This window comes from Rutilus rutilus (genome assembly GCF_951802725.1).
Source record: "Rutilus rutilus genome assembly, chromosome: 15".
Lineage (NCBI taxonomy): Eukaryota > Metazoa > Chordata > Actinopteri > Cypriniformes > Leuciscidae > Rutilus > Rutilus rutilus.
The window spans coordinates 2397924-2414855 of NC_140220.1; the positions used below are offsets into that span (position 1 = coordinate 2397924).

The following is a 16932-nucleotide window of genomic DNA, read 5'->3' on the forward strand; positions in this document are numbered from 1 at the left end:
CACTGCTCATCACCTGTCCAATACAGTCTCAACAGTGAAGCATGGTGGTGGCAGCATCATGCTGTGGGGGTGTTTTTCAGCTGCAGGGACAGGACGACTGGTTGCAATCGAGGGAAAGATGAATGCGGCCAAGTACAGGGATATCCTGGACGAAAACCTTCTCCAGAGTGCTCTGGACCTCAGACTGGGCCGAAGGTTCACCTTCCAACAAGACAATGACCCTAAGCACACAGCTAAAATAACAAAGGAGTGGCTTCACAACAACTCCGTGACTGTTCTTGAATGGCCCAGCCAGAGCCCTGACTTAAACCCAATTGAGCATCTCTGGAGAGACCTGAAAATGGCTGTCCAGGCAAATCCAGGTGTGAAAAACTTGTTGCATCTTTCCCAAAAAGACTCATGGCTGTATTAGATCAAAAGGGTGCTTCTACTAAATACTGAGCAAAGGGTCTGAATACTTAGGACCATGTGATATTTCAGTTTTTCTTTTTTAATAAATGTGCAAAAATGTCAACAATTCTGTGTTTTTCTGTCAATATGGGGTGCTGTGTGTACAATAATGAGGAAAAAAAAAATAACTTAAATGATTTTAGCAAAAGGCTGCAATATAACAAAGAGTGAAAAATTTAAGGGGGTCTGAATACTTTCCGTACCCACTGAATATGGAACCTGGCCTGTACAAAACAGGACCAAGCTATGAGTAACACTGTTTTCAAGTCACCATAATCATATAATATCATAATGTCATCCTATTATCATAGTCACAATTTCATCATATTTCATCATCATGTACATGATTCAGTTTAAAGGGTAACTAAACCCCTGGTCAGAGCCTGACTCCACCCACTGTCAATATTTGAAAAATGCTAGAAAAGTGGGCAGACCCCAGCGGAGATAGAGGGGACGAACCGTGAGCGGGGGCGTGCACCTGAGACCTGCTGTCAGACTCTAAAATGGAGTTTGCTCACAGAGTCGAAAGACGACGTAAAGTGCATCTGATGAGTTTTATCAGAGCCCGTCATTCTCTGGTTTTATCGAGTTGATGTCAATAGCGCGCGCTCTCTATAGGCATATTCATATTTTGCCGCTATGTGAAAAAATCCAGCAAAATGCGCCGACGCGTTTGTCGACCCCAGAGGATTAACTTTAGCCTAACCATAAATTGTGATTAAAATATATATGATCACTCACATCAAGACGCCGCTGCGGTGGTGGAGTCCATGCAGGATCAGCAGCATTTTGCACTGTCGCTTGCGAGCTGTGTGGAGGAGAAGCCCATTTCCACCTCTATTGCGTTGGAGAAGCAATCCCGCGAAAATGCAGGTTTCACACTCACGGTCTTCCAGGCCAAGTGCATGCAAACACTGGCGCCTATTTTCCAAGTCTGCTGGAAAGCTATGCAGTCCAGCAGTGCTGTTGCAACCAGCAACACTACACCTACGTACCCTCCTGACCACTGTACACAGATAAATCTACGCTAGCTCATACCAAGGGCGTGGTGAGCTCGTACCAGGGGCGTGGTAGAGCTGGAACCTGCTTACGTCACCTGCCACCTTTTACGTCACTTGCCACCGCAACATCCAATAGGAAAATTCAACTGCAGTAGCCACCGTTCAACCTTAAGAGGGCAGCACTCAGACGTTTTTACACCATATATTGTAAAATTAAAACACTTTATACCCAAATGTCAAAAAAGTTACTCGAATCAATGAACAGCACTAATAAAGCCTCATTCTTACAGATCATTAAATAAAAAAAGTGGGTTTAGGGTTTAGTTACCCTTTAAATACAGCATACAGAAATATAAATCATTTAGCAATCAACAAGAGCACTCTTATAAATAAACAATATTATCAGAGTCTATAGTAACTTCTATAATAAAGTAATCTTGGAGTAACGTTTGATGACCAGCTGTCCTTCACAGATCACATTTCAAAGACAGCTCGATCATGCAGGTTTGCGCTGCACAACATCAGGAAGATCAGGCCTTTCCTAACTGAGCATGCAACACAACTTCTGGTCCAGGCCCTGGTCATCTCTAGGCTTGACTACTGTAATGCTCTTTTGGCCGGACTTCCAGTATGTGCAACAAAACCTCTACAGATGATCCAAAATGCTGCAGCTCGTCTTGTCTTCAACGAGCCCAAGAGGGCCCACGTCACTCCTCTGTTCATCTCTCTGCACTGGCTACCTCTCGCTGCTCGCATCAAATTCAAGGCATTGACGCTTGCTTACAGATCTATCACAGGCTCAGCTCCCTACTATTTTCACTCACTCCTACGAGTCTACATCCCTACCAGACGCCTACGATCGATCAACGAGCGACGTCTCGTGGTTCCATCACAGAGAGCCACAAAATCACTTTCCAGAACATTCTCATTCACAGCTCCATGCTGGTGGAACGCTCTCCCCGGCCTCATCCGGAATGCAGAATCACTGGCAACATTCAAAAAACAGCTGAAAACCCATCTCTTCCGTGAGCACTTAACCTCATAAAAAAAAAAAAAAAAAAAATTCCCTTTGAAACATCACTTATCAGGCTTATGCTACTCTGAATAATGCCTGAACTTTGTATTCTGAGCACTTCTTGCGTTGTTGTTGTTTTTGCCTCTTCATGATGACTCGCTTAATTTAGTCCTAATTTGTAAGTCGCTTTGGATAAAAGCGTCTGCTAAATGACTAAATGTAAATGTAAATGTAAATAAAGTGATTTTGTATGATTTGTAACCAGGCACTAAAGCGATTACCCATAAAACCTGCTTTGAACCAATCGGATTGCTTGGGTCCTAAGCTCGGACTCATCTCTTCAGTAGGACTCATTTGTTCACCACACCGGTGTGTTTGAGCTCCTGCAGGTAGGCGTTTAGCCCTGTAAACGTATAATTTAACTCTCTAAGCACTCTTGTTTATTGAATATGGACCTGTTAGCCGGTGTGGTGAACAAATGAGTGTGTACCGAGTTTGGTGAAGATATCTCATTTACTTCTCGAGTTATAGCCATTTTAGTAAAATAGGCCCCTCCCACAACGTTCGTTTTGGTGCCCCTTAGCGACCGTGAACCGAAATTTCAACTTTTTTTCCGAACATTATTGATATTCAGACTCCAGAGAACATTTCTGCACTGGTTTGGTTCCGATAGGGCGAAAAACCTAGGACTAGTTCGCAAAAGTAGGTTTTTAACAAAAATCAAAATGGCGAAAAAATTTGCATACCGGAAATGAAATCTGAGATAATCATTGTGTTCTTGAGGAGTCCACCTTTCCAATGATATAAGACAATTGAGTCTATGACATACGGTCTAAGAGTTATGAGCAGTTTCACGATTTTGATTGCTATACCGCCAACTATAGGCCAATCCGGGACATACTCTCTCAACCTCTCCTCGATTTTTGCACTACCATCTGGCCAAGTTTCAAGTCTCCAGCACTTACGATTTGGTCTGCACGATCAGTTTTAGGGGAAAGTAATAATAATTAAAGCTGCGAGCAGCATTTCAGCGGGGTTCAAGCAGTTAAGGCCTTTAAGCACATAAGCATCAGAAGCATTCAACAGGCTCAGGTGCATCATAAACATCATCACAGAGAGGGACATTGCGCCTGGTAGCGGTGTTGTGCAGGACGATACACGCAAGTATTAGGGCTGGGTAAAAAATATAGATTTCTCGATTTGAATCGATTCTCATTTTTACGAAACGATATAGTAATCCTGTTTTCAGTTGATGAATGAATGTAACATTGTAGCGCATCCCATCCAATAAATCGCAATAATCTTTGTGCTTTGTTATTATTGATATGAAACAAAGTCTCAGATTTCAAATTACGTCCATTTTCTTACAAAATTCAAAAACATAATTACCGTTTTGGCGCTGTGGCGTGAGATCGCTCTGGCGCAGCTCAGCTCAAGAGCACACATAACCTTCTCTTCCGCCTTAATAACACCAGTTACAGCGCGAAATAAACATGAATGAGCATCTGAAAGTGTGTTTAAAGATAGAGTACAACTTATCGAAGTCTGTATCATGTCACATGGAATCGCTCAATCGGTGTTTCAACCGTGGAAAGACGTTAGTAAACAATGTCATGTAACGTCACATTTACCTCAGAAAAACCATATCCAGTGACCATAAACTCGTCAGTCAGCTAGAAAAATTAACTCTAGAGAGGAGCATTTTGTTAAATATATGCACCATATTACATATTCATTATAATTGTTAATGTTCTTCAATATTTAATGCATGTTTGAATAAATCTGGAAAGTTTTTTATGACAGCCACCATTTAAATTTTTATATAATTTCATATAACTTTATTATTATAAAAATAAATAAAAGAGTATTTTAAGTGTTTGTATACAAATCAGTTAATTTTTACCTTCAATATTATAGTAGGCTAATGAAGCCTATAGGCTACAACTGACTCCCATAGTTTACAATAATAGTTAAGAGATTTGTTTTCCTTGAGAAAATTTGCAATGTATTGTACCTGATATCCAAAATAATCAATATTGAATCGAATCGTAATCGAAATCGAATCGAATTGCAAGCTTGTGAATTGAAATCGAATCGAATTGCATGCTTATGTTGCATGCTCCCTGTGGATCCACTTGCAAAGCGTCTCTTCAGAACTCCATTTAAACGCTCAATTGCACATCTTGTTTTGCAATGAGCAGTGTTGAAGCGTGCCTGCGCAGGTGTGGTTGCTGCAAGAAAAGGAGTCATCAGCCATGGTAGGAGTGGATAGGCACTGTCTCCTAATATTATGCCATCCGGTCGGTTGGTTTGGAGCTCTCTGTATAAAGCACTCTCTCTCAGGATATGTGCATCATGAACAGACCCAGGCCACTTCACGAAACAGTTTGTGATGATGAGGTCAGCATCGCCCACAAGTTGGATGTTGATGCTGCATCTCCCCTTTCGGTTGATGTACTCCCAATCCCTCTCATGAGGTGCTTGGATATGCACATGAGTGCAGTCAATAACCCCAATAGTATTGGGCATGTTCCCCAAAAGAAAAAAAACTTGTGCTTGGTCTGGGCAATCTGGACATCCTTTGGAAGTGAAACAAACTGATTGACCAGGCTGGCCAATGCAATTGACACAACGTTCACTGCATCACTCACAGTTGATTTGTCCACTCCTATATTGTCACCAACAACTTGGTAGAAAGTCCCAAATGCATAGAAGCGCAGACCAATGAGGACCTGTTCTTCCACAGACAGACTGTGACTCCTTCGGGTTCTCCGTTGAAGTTTTGACCCGACAAGGTCTGCAATGCACTTAATGTCAGCATTCCCAAAGCGAAAGCGAGCATACAGTTCTTCAGTGGTGTATTGCTCCAGTGGTTGTGCCACATACACCCTTTGACGGTATCCTCTTCCACCAAAACGGTGGTAGCGATGGGCAATACCTGCCATGTCAGTGCCTCTAAGTCCTCTGAGAAAGGCTGAATATAAGATGGCTGTCAAATACCCACACACCAATTGGCTGACGTGCTGTGGCTTGTGTTCAATTAAATCAATCATGGCCAAGGCCTATAAATACTATGTTCACTACAACAGATGAGGTGGAACCATGGACTCAAAAGGACCTAATTTCACTGTTGCAGAAACCCATGCACTGCTGGAGGGTGTTAAGTGCCATTATGCCTCAATAGTAGGAAGCTCTGTTGCGGGTGGAATGGTGACTAACAAAAGGAAGAAAGACATTTGGGTTGAAATCACCCAGAATGTGAATGCAATGGGGTCTGGCCAGAAGAGGACCTTGGAGCAAGTGAAATTTAGATGGAAGAATCTGAGGGCCAGAGCAACAAAGGACCTTGCTGAAGCAAAAAAACACCCAAACAGGCAACAAACCCTTTAAGAAAGGTGAATACACAGATGTGGTTCTGGACATTATTGGAGGTGAGAACTCTAAAGCTCTGCACGGGATTCAAGGTGTTGTAGGGGATGGTGAGCCTACGATTGTAGAGGAAAGTGAGCCAGTTCCTCCTAATGCAGAGGAAACATTCATTCTGGATCTCAGCCTATTGAAGAACAACCTGGATCCTCACTGGTAGAGCCAGCAGTCACAGGAGCTCAGAAAAGAGGCTTGAAGCGTCCTTTGCCGAATAATAATGATGATGCCTATGAATCACTTCTTAAACGAGAAACTGAAAGAGCAGAAGCACAAATACTCCTGGCAGAGGAACAAATCAAGCTGACCAAACTACTGCAAACCAAAGCGAAACTTCAGATCCGCCTCCTAAAAGCAGGGCTTGGAAATGCTGGTCTCTCCTCCTCAGATGAAGAAGAACCCTGAACATTCTTTATTTTGTTAACTATTGGACATTTAGCCATTATATATTTTTAAGACGTTTTCAAAATATCCACAATGTATTTGTTAATGTATATTTGTTTTTTATTTGCTGTGGCTCAGATGAGGGGTCATAAAAGAAATTATGAATGGAAGGTGTTTTGTCTCAAAATAAGAAACACTTACAGTGACCTCATGTTGGCTCTTCTACCTGTTCTTTACATAGCTGGTAGCCCACATTGTGATATGTTGTCCCATTTAAAGCACTGGTAATCCGGATTTGGTAATCTTGAAAACTGTGTATCTGGATCAGGGTGATCCAGTCCAATGTTGCTTTGAAAAACCGGCATAAAAGTAAGATGGATTACCTGATCCTGAATAGGAAAAAAAATGGGATTTCCAAATCCGGATAATTTTGATCCAGATGAAATGTTTTGAACAACTGGCCCCAAAGGATTATTTATGGCACAAAACAGGATACACTTGCCGATCACGTTCACATAGGAAAAAAAACAGAGAACAAGAAAACGCAGCCTTGGAAAACACAAGGCAAACGTACAATAATTTATTTCTGATTCAACATTTCAATTACAAATCATATACATGCGCAGCTCAAATGACACATTAATCCAACTTTTCGACAGTTATTTAACACATCGACAACTCATGATACAATGAGCATTGTTACAAGTGGTAGCTTTAGCCCACGGCTAACTAGTTCAGCTCGCGCTGTGAGAGCAGCCTACTCAACTCAGCTCATATCAAATCATTTCTGAAATTGACATGTCTTTCATAAGATAACATATGATAAAACAATGTCACTCACCAAAACGAGATTGCATCACATATTCAATTGAAGAAGATTATTCAATTCAGATTATCACTCTGGGATCCACTAAATCTTTATTGTCCAGTCATTTTAAGCCAAAATGGGGGTCAACCTTGAACAAATTGCAACAGAAGCAAACTCAACTGATTTTGTATCCTCAATATGTCCTGAGTAAGGAAAAAAAAAAAAGCCCAGAAGAATCCCATTTGGGGAAAGTTTTGAAAAAGACCCAAATATAGCCTATTCATACACCTATTCATTCTTTTTCTCACGTGAATAGGGTAAAATTTTTAACCTTTAGATATCACCATGAAAATTACTGAGTTGATTACTTACATCAAGACACACAAAATATGTATTTTAAATTGTTTGTTAATATGGACAAACGGTGCATAATTATGACCGCCGCTAGCATAGCTAGCGAAAGCGGTCATATAGGGATTGTCAAAGTTTTTTTTTTTTTTCGTCATCTACTGAATTTTTCGTCAACGATACCAGGGACACCGAAACACCGGGGAACATGAAATTTGGTGGGCATGTAGCCCCACTAGACTTTTACGGAAAAATTTCGTTTGGTCCCCGGGGGCCACTCCCCCCCGCGCTGGGCCCCCCCAAACCCAAAAAATTCAGTTTTTCCTAAATAACTACCTGAACCGTGGCACCGAGGATGAAGAAACTTTTATGGTATGTTGCTCTTAAGGGCCCACATCAACCTAGCCCATAATCACTCAGTTGTGATTTGCGCCCCTCCCATAAAAAATGAAAATGCAATATTATTCTGCTTTAATCGCCCCTATCTTCAGTGGAGATATTCAGAACTGCACCATATTTCATGTGTATGATTAACTTGACATCCTCTGGGGGTATCCTCTGCTAAGTTTCGTAGAATTTCATCCATGGGGGGGGTATAAAATAAATTCATTTATGTACACATTTAGTGACTGTACACTCATCGGCCTGTAGATGGTGGTGTTGAGCGAAGGGTTGCTGGTTTAGGATGATACTGTCACACACACACATGCAGGAATACAAACAAACGCAAGCATGCACACACACTGACATCCACACGCACAGACACACACCCATACACACACATACAAATCCACATGCACAGACACACACACACAAACACACATGCGCACACACATGTACGCACGCATACATACACGCACAGACACACACACAGACACACACATACACAAACACACACACATACACACACACACACACACACACAGACAGACATGCACATACTACTACTTTTTTTAGGTATATACATAAACACGCAATACAGCCAAATTGCTCCACGTCATTTATTTTTGTGGAAAGCCAGTGCAGGCCTGAGCGGCGGTCATATTTTGTACCGCCATGCGGTACATCTAGTCTAATTACGTATGTGCTAATTTGCATAAATACCACAACAGGTCTAAACATTGGGTATAGCCAGGTGAAAATGTCTTGTTGAATCTTGTTGACATATAACAGTAAAATCCTTGATGTTAAGGTCTGAATGGAACCCATTTAGGCTACCCATGAGCAGTAATACATAGAGGCAGGAAGAAGTGCTTTAGAAACCAGCCTTTATTAATGTTTAAGAGGGCTGGGTCCGTGGGACTGTTTCTGGGGTACGAGTCTGAGGCAAGAACAGGAGACAATGGTAAGGAGAATGCAGAAGACAAAAGGTAGGCAAAATAAAAAGTGAATCCCCAGAAACAGTCCCACGGACCCAGCCCCAAACCCCATCTCTGCAGTAATAATTAATAAAGGCTGGTTTCTAAAGTACTAAAGACATTTTCACCTGGCTATACCCAATGTTTAGATCTGTTGTGGTATTTATGCAAATCCTGTTGCCATATTCAAATAAAGATTTTAAAATAAAAATGCTGCCATATTCAAATAAAGGGCTAATTGCAATCAGAAGTAAACAGTCCTGTGCCCTACTCACTCTGAAGAGCCCTTGCAGTGGGGACTTTGGAGGGAGCAGGGCTCTTGTGTGTACAGTGTTACATTGTAAATATTTTTGTAATTGTGTTTGGTCTAGTGCCCCAAAGAGTTGCACCTGGTTTTGGGGAATGATTATCAGATAGTTTGTAGGGACACCACCCACAACAGGAGAACAGAATTCTCATAAGTTTTCAATCTTTCTCATAATACGAAAGTGTTCGTGTGATGTAGCACACATGTTCCAATACAGAGAACCACACTAACACAGCATTTCACACTTCACACCTGTGAACATTGCAAAATAGACACTGTCCCCAAAGGAGATATTGCACAAGGCCGAATATTGGAGTATAATGATTGCCAAACAGACAAAAAAAAACTAAACAAAAAAACATTTAAATTAACAAGCTACCCCTAGCAGGACTCCATCCTAGGCCCACCTAGGTCCAGGTCATCACAGAACGGTGGTAGCAGATCCCCAAGACACACACACACACACACACACACACACATCCAAAGAAATAAAAAGTAAAACAGAATAATTAAACCCAGGAAAAACAATGGCTAGTGACAGACGAAGGCAATCCTCGTTTTTCTTTGGACACCAGCCTAGATGAATTAGAGCTATATGGCCCGTAACAATAAAGTTAAACGGTGTGGATGACTGATAGCTGTGCACACTCTCCCCAGTGTTGCTTGTTGCTGCAAACCCGTGTAGAATCACTAGTACTCGCTATTATGTGAGCAAGTTTCTGTAGACTCGTAACTGCTGGTACCATTTACTGGTCACCATACACGCAGACGCCAGACCGAGGTTCTCCCGTTTACACAGCCGATACACCAAGAGGCTCACTCTTCAACTCACACCGCATTAATGTTTTCCTGTCCATATCTCACGACATATTTAAAGGCACTTACGCCACCTGATCCAAGTAATCAGTGCCAGTGAGCAGGCCTTAAAGGTACACTTCCCATCTCAACCACCCTACCTTATTTTGTGTTTGTTTTACTCTATTGGCAGTCACATGAAAGGTGAACATTCCATGGTGACTGTTATCAAAGTGGAGCATACAGGTGAAGTTGGTCAAACAGTGTTTGCATATTAATGTCTCTTTGTCATACCGGTTCCTGGAAATGCGTAGAGGGACCTGCGAACTGGATACAGATTATATGTCATCCTGAAAGGGGGGGGGGGGGGGGGGGGGGGGTTGGTCTATTAAGGATACTGTAGGATTGAAAATAATCCAAGATATTTGAAATGAACAAAGACTTTTGCTTTACTGTTTTCCACCCCCTCTTTCCACCAATAGTCTAGATGGGATGTACCCAAAAAGTGAAAGTGAGGAGCATTTATGGGTACAAGTCGGGAACCGGCCTACTTTACATATTTCAAGGGTGCTGAATCCAAAAAAACTGGTTCCCAAGCGAAATTTTGAGTTTTTGACCTTCTAATTTGCATATCAAAATGGCCGCCAAATTGCCTATCTTGCTCAGTCGTTGGACCATTTTCCCCTAGTTTTTTTTGTAAGTAGGCAATCAAGATGAGGAAATTAAGTTTCTAGATCGATAGTCAAGGGTCAGAGCAAAGATATAATGGAGGCTCACTGCCTTTTTTATGTATATATTTATGCAAAATACCAACTTTTAAGGTGAAATTAAGCATTATTTGTGTCATTTTTTAAGGCCGACATACATATTCAATCAATATCACTCTTAAATGTTCCCAGTGTATATATGATATGTGATGTATTCCATATTACATAATAACTAAGAAAAACACCATTGCAAGTTGTCTGAGATTTAATTTTTTATGCAAATGAAGGCGAGACACTGAATGGGGTATATAGGATGAATGGGTGAATAGGGTAACATTTTTAACTAGCAGATATCACCATGAAACTTTCACAGTTGATTACCTACATTACAATGACCATTTGGAGTTCCCAAAGACTCAGAGCGGCTGATAGTGATCAAGGCCTGTAGGACAAGATGTGTGAACTTTGGGGGTCGATGAATTGGCACACCTTTAGTACAATGGGGGAAGTTGTAACTATCTGATGTTTGAATGTCTCATATTTGGGTTTTAGTCACATGGTCAGGAAAAGGATAAAACAATATTGAAACTGTTGCTCTGTCTCTTTTATGCTCTGGCTCTCTGAATCTCTGGGTCCCTTTCTTGGGGCTCTCACTCTTTACCTCCTCTTTCCTCTTACTCTCTATACACTCTCTGTCTCTATGGAAGTAAAATAATGCCAAATGTTTTTGAAACAAAAAAGCCTGTTGAATTGCACTACTTGTGAAAATATGCATTGCATTAACCATGCTTGCATTTTAATGCATTGTATTTTTAGGGCTTGCATTCTTATGGGCTGAAATTCAGCATATTTAAGCTGTGAATATTTCAATTCAAAACATTTCAAACACATTTTCATTGTAAAAAATGCAATAATACATATTCACCTTTCATATTTCACTTCCAAAATATTCAAACTGTTTAAAAATACAACCTATAATATTCAACAGGCAATTTCTGGTCCATTTTATTTCGCTTCCACAAATTCAGTGGCTCAAATTCGACAGTAAATTCAACATTGACATCCAGGAACTGCAGGAAAAGCAGTAGGTTACCGAGCATACTCTCCATCTGCTGTTAGTTGATCTCACCAGCAGGTGGTGCAAAAGAGTAAATACAAATACAATTTTTTTTTTTTTACAATGCATTAAAATGCAAGCATGGTTAATGCAATGCCTATTTTTTTTTCAAGAAGTGCAATTCAGCAGGCTTTTTTGTTTCAAAAACATTTGCCATTATTTTACTTCCATATTAAAGGAACTATTGAGCTCAAAAGTCCCAAAATGTCAGGTTCAGACTCATGAATATTTTTATTCTGGTGTCACCATTGTTTTACCTGTTCTCTAGGTTTCAGCTATCCTAATTCTAATTTAATTTTAAAGATGCTCTAAGCGATGCCACGTGTTTTTTAGGCCAATACATTTTTTGTCACATACAGCAAACATCTCCTCACTATCCGCCAGCTGCCTGTCCCCTGAACACACTGTAAAAAAACGCGGTCTCTCTAGACACCACAGGCTCCACAAATGGCAACAAAAACAAACTGGGCTCACCCGCACCACGAAACACAACAAACAGTGTTCCAGCCAATGACCGACAAGAAGTATTTGAGGGTGGGGTTTGTGGGGTTAGTGCGCGTGCACATGAAGGGGGTGTGGAGGAGAGAGAAGCATGAAGAGGGAAGTTTGAATTAAGGCCGACACACGACCAAATAGACGACGTTCCGATGAACAAATTGACCCTTCGCTAAGCCCCGCCCTCCTTAGTTAGTGTTGCTACGCCTGTCAAGCTTTTGCGCCTGGCACGTCTATTACAGTATGTATGCACCGGTTTCAGACATTCCCAAGGAGATAATTAGTCATTTTTGGCGAACAGGTGTAAATCTGAGAGAGCAAGACAAAAGGGACTGCAGTATGCATTCGAGGGATATATCCACGACATAATATGCAAACGATTAGAGAATAATTTACAATCAATCTACATTGTTAAAAAGCGCTATATAAATGAAGATGACGCCCAGCATTTCTCCCCTTGGGTTTTAGGTTTCGGGAAGGGAACAAAATCCACCACCCCATCCAAACTTTTAGGATACCGGGTATCAGACTTGCACAATCCATACGCACAACGCTTCGGCATGTTTCTCTCGCTCGAAAGCTTGCCAGACCTCCCGCGCCTAGTTACGGTTGCTAAGCCACGATTGGCCAGTGGCGGTTTTCGGGCGTGGCTTAGCGAAGGGTCAATTGCAAACAAGGATAAGGTACGCGCGAAGTACCGAATTTACATTGGAAAAACCTTTGAAAGGTGGCGAGAACTCCGCCGGCAGAAGGGCTTCCAATCCCACATTCAGTTGCTCTGTTTTTGCAGAACTGGTAAATCCATTTTTCTTTCTAAACTGACGTTCATGTTCGCCAAACCAACACAAGAATGTAATTAGCTAGAACTATGCAGTCAGCGTTAACTTTGGTGAATACAACATGTTTCTAGCAGCTAGCGATCAATCTCTATTGTAAATGATCAAGCAAATTCAAGACAATTTGTGTGAATGATTGTTTTCACCCACTGTTTGTTATGAATTTGAATGTTCATTTATAGGCTGTTGACAACTTTGACTAAATTTGTTTACGACGCCGCCGTTGTTTATGCTCACTGGGAAACGCGAAGCTAACGTTATCTTGTTATTATTGCGTCCTTGTATGGGAGCTATAGTTATAACCTCAGGTGGCGAAACGATTTTAAGATGATGTTTCTCTTTTTCTGCATTCTGTTATAAAAGCATTTATCTAACTTGGTGACATTACACATTGACTGAAGTATCAGTAAAACTTAACTTTGTTTTTAGTGACTACTTTGACTTTCCTTTATGCCGGTGTTACAATATATTCGGTTCCTGAAATATTTGGTTCCAATGGGTGGAGCTATTGTGACGATGAGGCAGGAATAAAGAATCCAAATGCAAGTACTAAATTTGAACACAGTCAACTGAAACACAGAGGTATAAATACACAAGCAGACAAGCTAAACAAGATAACAAGGGGGCGTGGTAAATCCGAGACACCTGTAGACAATGAGCAAACAATTAACAAAATGACAAGACACATGGCAGGATCACATGACAAACAGGGAATCACGTAACAGACAAGACCCCCCCCCCCCCCCCCCCCCCCCCCCCCCCCCCCCCCCAATGTTGGAATGTTTTGGAAATAGATCTGTTATTTGAAATGTTTTCTAGATCTGTTATATCATAAGATGCTGTGCCCCAGCTAATGTTTACATGTATGATCTCAGTGACTGCAGTACAGCACCTCGCCTGATTCCTCCTTTAAGCCGGTTAAGCCTGGGTTTTGTAATAATCATGCCGATTATGGGCCCGGGTTTCACTCCCTTATGAAGTAAAGAGAAAAAAAGTTCTGGGCTTGTGCCATTGTTGTTCAGTTTCTGTGCAGATATGAACAGTCCCCTCTGTACATGCCGGCACAGAAACTGACCAACAATGGCCTGGATATTGAGCTCTGAGTAAAAGTGCTGTCTGAAAGAGCAGTGCAGCTGTGTGATTACACACTGTTGTGTCAGCTTTGCTCGAACACTGTCTGGAGGTCATGATGACAGGTTCTGAATCACAAAGCACTATCTGTGTAGAATACACAAAGAGACAACTGGACAAACATTGACACTGATGTATCCTTTGAAGTGAATTAATTTAGCTACTTAAACAGTCATCAGAACAGACACCACTGAATTAAGAATTGGCCTAGTAAGGTTGCTGGGTTAAGTTTGTTGACAAGGTGAGGTATACCAAATATATTGCAATAGAAAGATTTACTGTCAATCAACTTTGCCCCAATTACCTTACTTATCCATTAACAGATAGACTATAGCCATTTATCAAGTGTCTCAGAAGAATGTGTGTACCATTGTCTTTGTGAACATGGTGTTAACATAGTCAAGAACATGCTCATGGCCAAATAAAAGCAGTTGTAGTGTAAATATTTTCGTTCTGAGAGGCTTGATGAACGCATTCACTGCAGTCATTGAACTGGAACAGACTGCGAAATCGAACAGAAAACCCTAACCCATCGTTAAACATTAGCCTACTCTCAAGCTGTGTGGCTTTTCATTCTTCTGCATGGACCTGTGGCGAGCTGCCCTATCACTGACAGCACCTGTCAACCTGTCTTTGTTTGAAACTGGTGGGGCAGAAGAGACAGTGATTAATTCATCACATTTGTCATTATTCTAACAATGTTTTAGAAATCTGAAACACCTGCCAGAACAGCAGTCGACACATTAGATCAACAGTCAGATGGATTACCTAACATAACTGAAGGTTGACCAGCATAAACACACAGGACATCGTAGTAATTAAACTGTTGGTACTATAACCCCATCTCTAAAATGCAGTCTTCATTTGATTGTTTTAATCGTCTGCGAGCAAAAATAAAAGGCTAAACTACTGATAGCATACAAGTCTAAACTAGTTAGCTAACGCTATATCACTCTATCGGGTGCCATTAGCAAAAGCTATATACTACATACCTTCATAATTATGAATAAATGAGGAGGCATAAAATTTAAATCCCTTGTCTAACAGAAAACGGTACTCAGGGCTCTGGACGTCCGTTTGGCAATACGATGTACATCGGAAATTGATATTAGGGGTAGCTCCTGTAAACACCGGCTATAGAAGGTCGCCATTACTACGCTGTGTTTACCCAAGGGGGTAATGTTTCAGAAAAAACTGAAGCTTCCCCGGGGGCCGCCTTTGATTAGCAGACCATCACCTGCTGTTAGCATTCCACTGACTCCCATTCATTTTGGCGTCACTTTGACAGCGAATAACTTTACATCTGAGGCGTTTAAAGACTCCATTTGTCCATTATTTATTTCTAAAGAAACACGAAAATGTATTAAAGGCTCCATTACCTTGTATCTTACGTTATGGCCCCGTAGAAGCAGTTTTTGTAAAAATAGGCTAACGATTGCGTCATAACCACGCGACTCTCTGTCGCACAGTAGAGAGATTACCGTACGGACAGGAGGAGAAGCTCGCGAGCAATCGGGGGGACGTGGAGGCAAAATGACAAAATAATGAATCAGAATACTTAGCAAAAGTTTCTCCTGCTCCTGCTCATGGACACCTCCTACTCACACTCTCCGTCTCTGCAAGTTTCGGAAGGGAATGATTCAGATTTCTCTCGGCACAGCTACTAGAAGACAGACGGGTTGCTCACTTCACATCTGTGTCGTCAAGCTCAGTGTGAGTCTGCGCAGTACGCTCCGCCATCAGGAAGTGAGAGCTTCTAATAGACTTCACTTTTCTCCGTTGAATCCAATGGGGTCGCTGTGTCCATTTCTTTTACTGTCTATGTGTTTACCTCAGTAGCTGACAGCCGGAAGTAGTTAAACCCATTTTGTAGAACCCGGAAGAATGTTGCGCATAACCCCTAATAATAATAATAAAATAAACATCTCTATACTCGCCAAGGTGATTTATTTTTTTATCTCGTATTTGTCGCTTGGTGGGTGTTTTATGTAGTGAAATTTAAGGTCCAAAGGACTGTGGCTTTGATTAAGTTTAGAAGTTTTGGTCAGTGTGCTGGTTGTGTTCATTTGCGTCCGAGCTGTGAATAATTAGACTGACGAATATCTTAAAGCAACTTAGATAACGTGTAGTCGTTTAAATCAGATGTTGTGAATACACGAGATACTGGAAAGCCCGATAAAACTTTAAAAATGGAAGAAACGATTGTTAAATACATCGCTAAACACGGTTCTCAGGGAATGCTTGACTGAATAGAGAATATTGTTGATAAACCATATGAGTGAGTGGGCTATCTCCAAGTTTGAAAATTATCCCAAAATGCCTAGGAACAAAAAAAGGAAAAATCGCAAATGCGCTTCAAGCTGTTTTTGCTTCCTACAAAGTAACCAGGAAGAGAGTAGATGAGTTAGAGGCTGGAAATGAGCGACTCTGTGTCGGGGTTATTTAAAATAAAAATTACCAGGCTAGTGAAACGATTGCACTTCTTAGAACTAACAATAGTATGCTTTGATCTGTGAAAACATTGTTCACTGATATGGAGGAAGCGAAGACGGCTTGTCAGTTCATGATAAAGAATGGCACAACTCAGAAAAGACATTGTTGGGTGCCACTTCCTGTAATCCAGCTCCAGAAATGCCAGATTTACAGGAAGACAGGACTTAGGGTTGGCAACAAGATTCTCAGTCATCTAGTGGCCAATACTCTGACTGTAGAGTCAGATTTCCCACGGCACCAGTCCATGCTACTACGACTATGGGT

At 41.3% G+C, this 16932-nt stretch overlaps 1 pseudogene across 1 annotated transcript; it reads right to left on the reverse strand.

Moving 5' to 3' along the window:
- Positions 1–2816: 2816 nt before the first annotated feature.
- LOC311305599 (putative nuclease HARBI1) lies at positions 2817–5411 on the reverse strand (annotated as a pseudogene). The gene is made up of 2 exons: positions 4602–5411; positions 2817–2869 (listed from the first exon to the last, which is right to left on the reverse strand). The product of its transcript is annotated as a putative nuclease HARBI1 (transcript).
- Positions 5412–16932: the final 11521 nt, after the last annotated feature.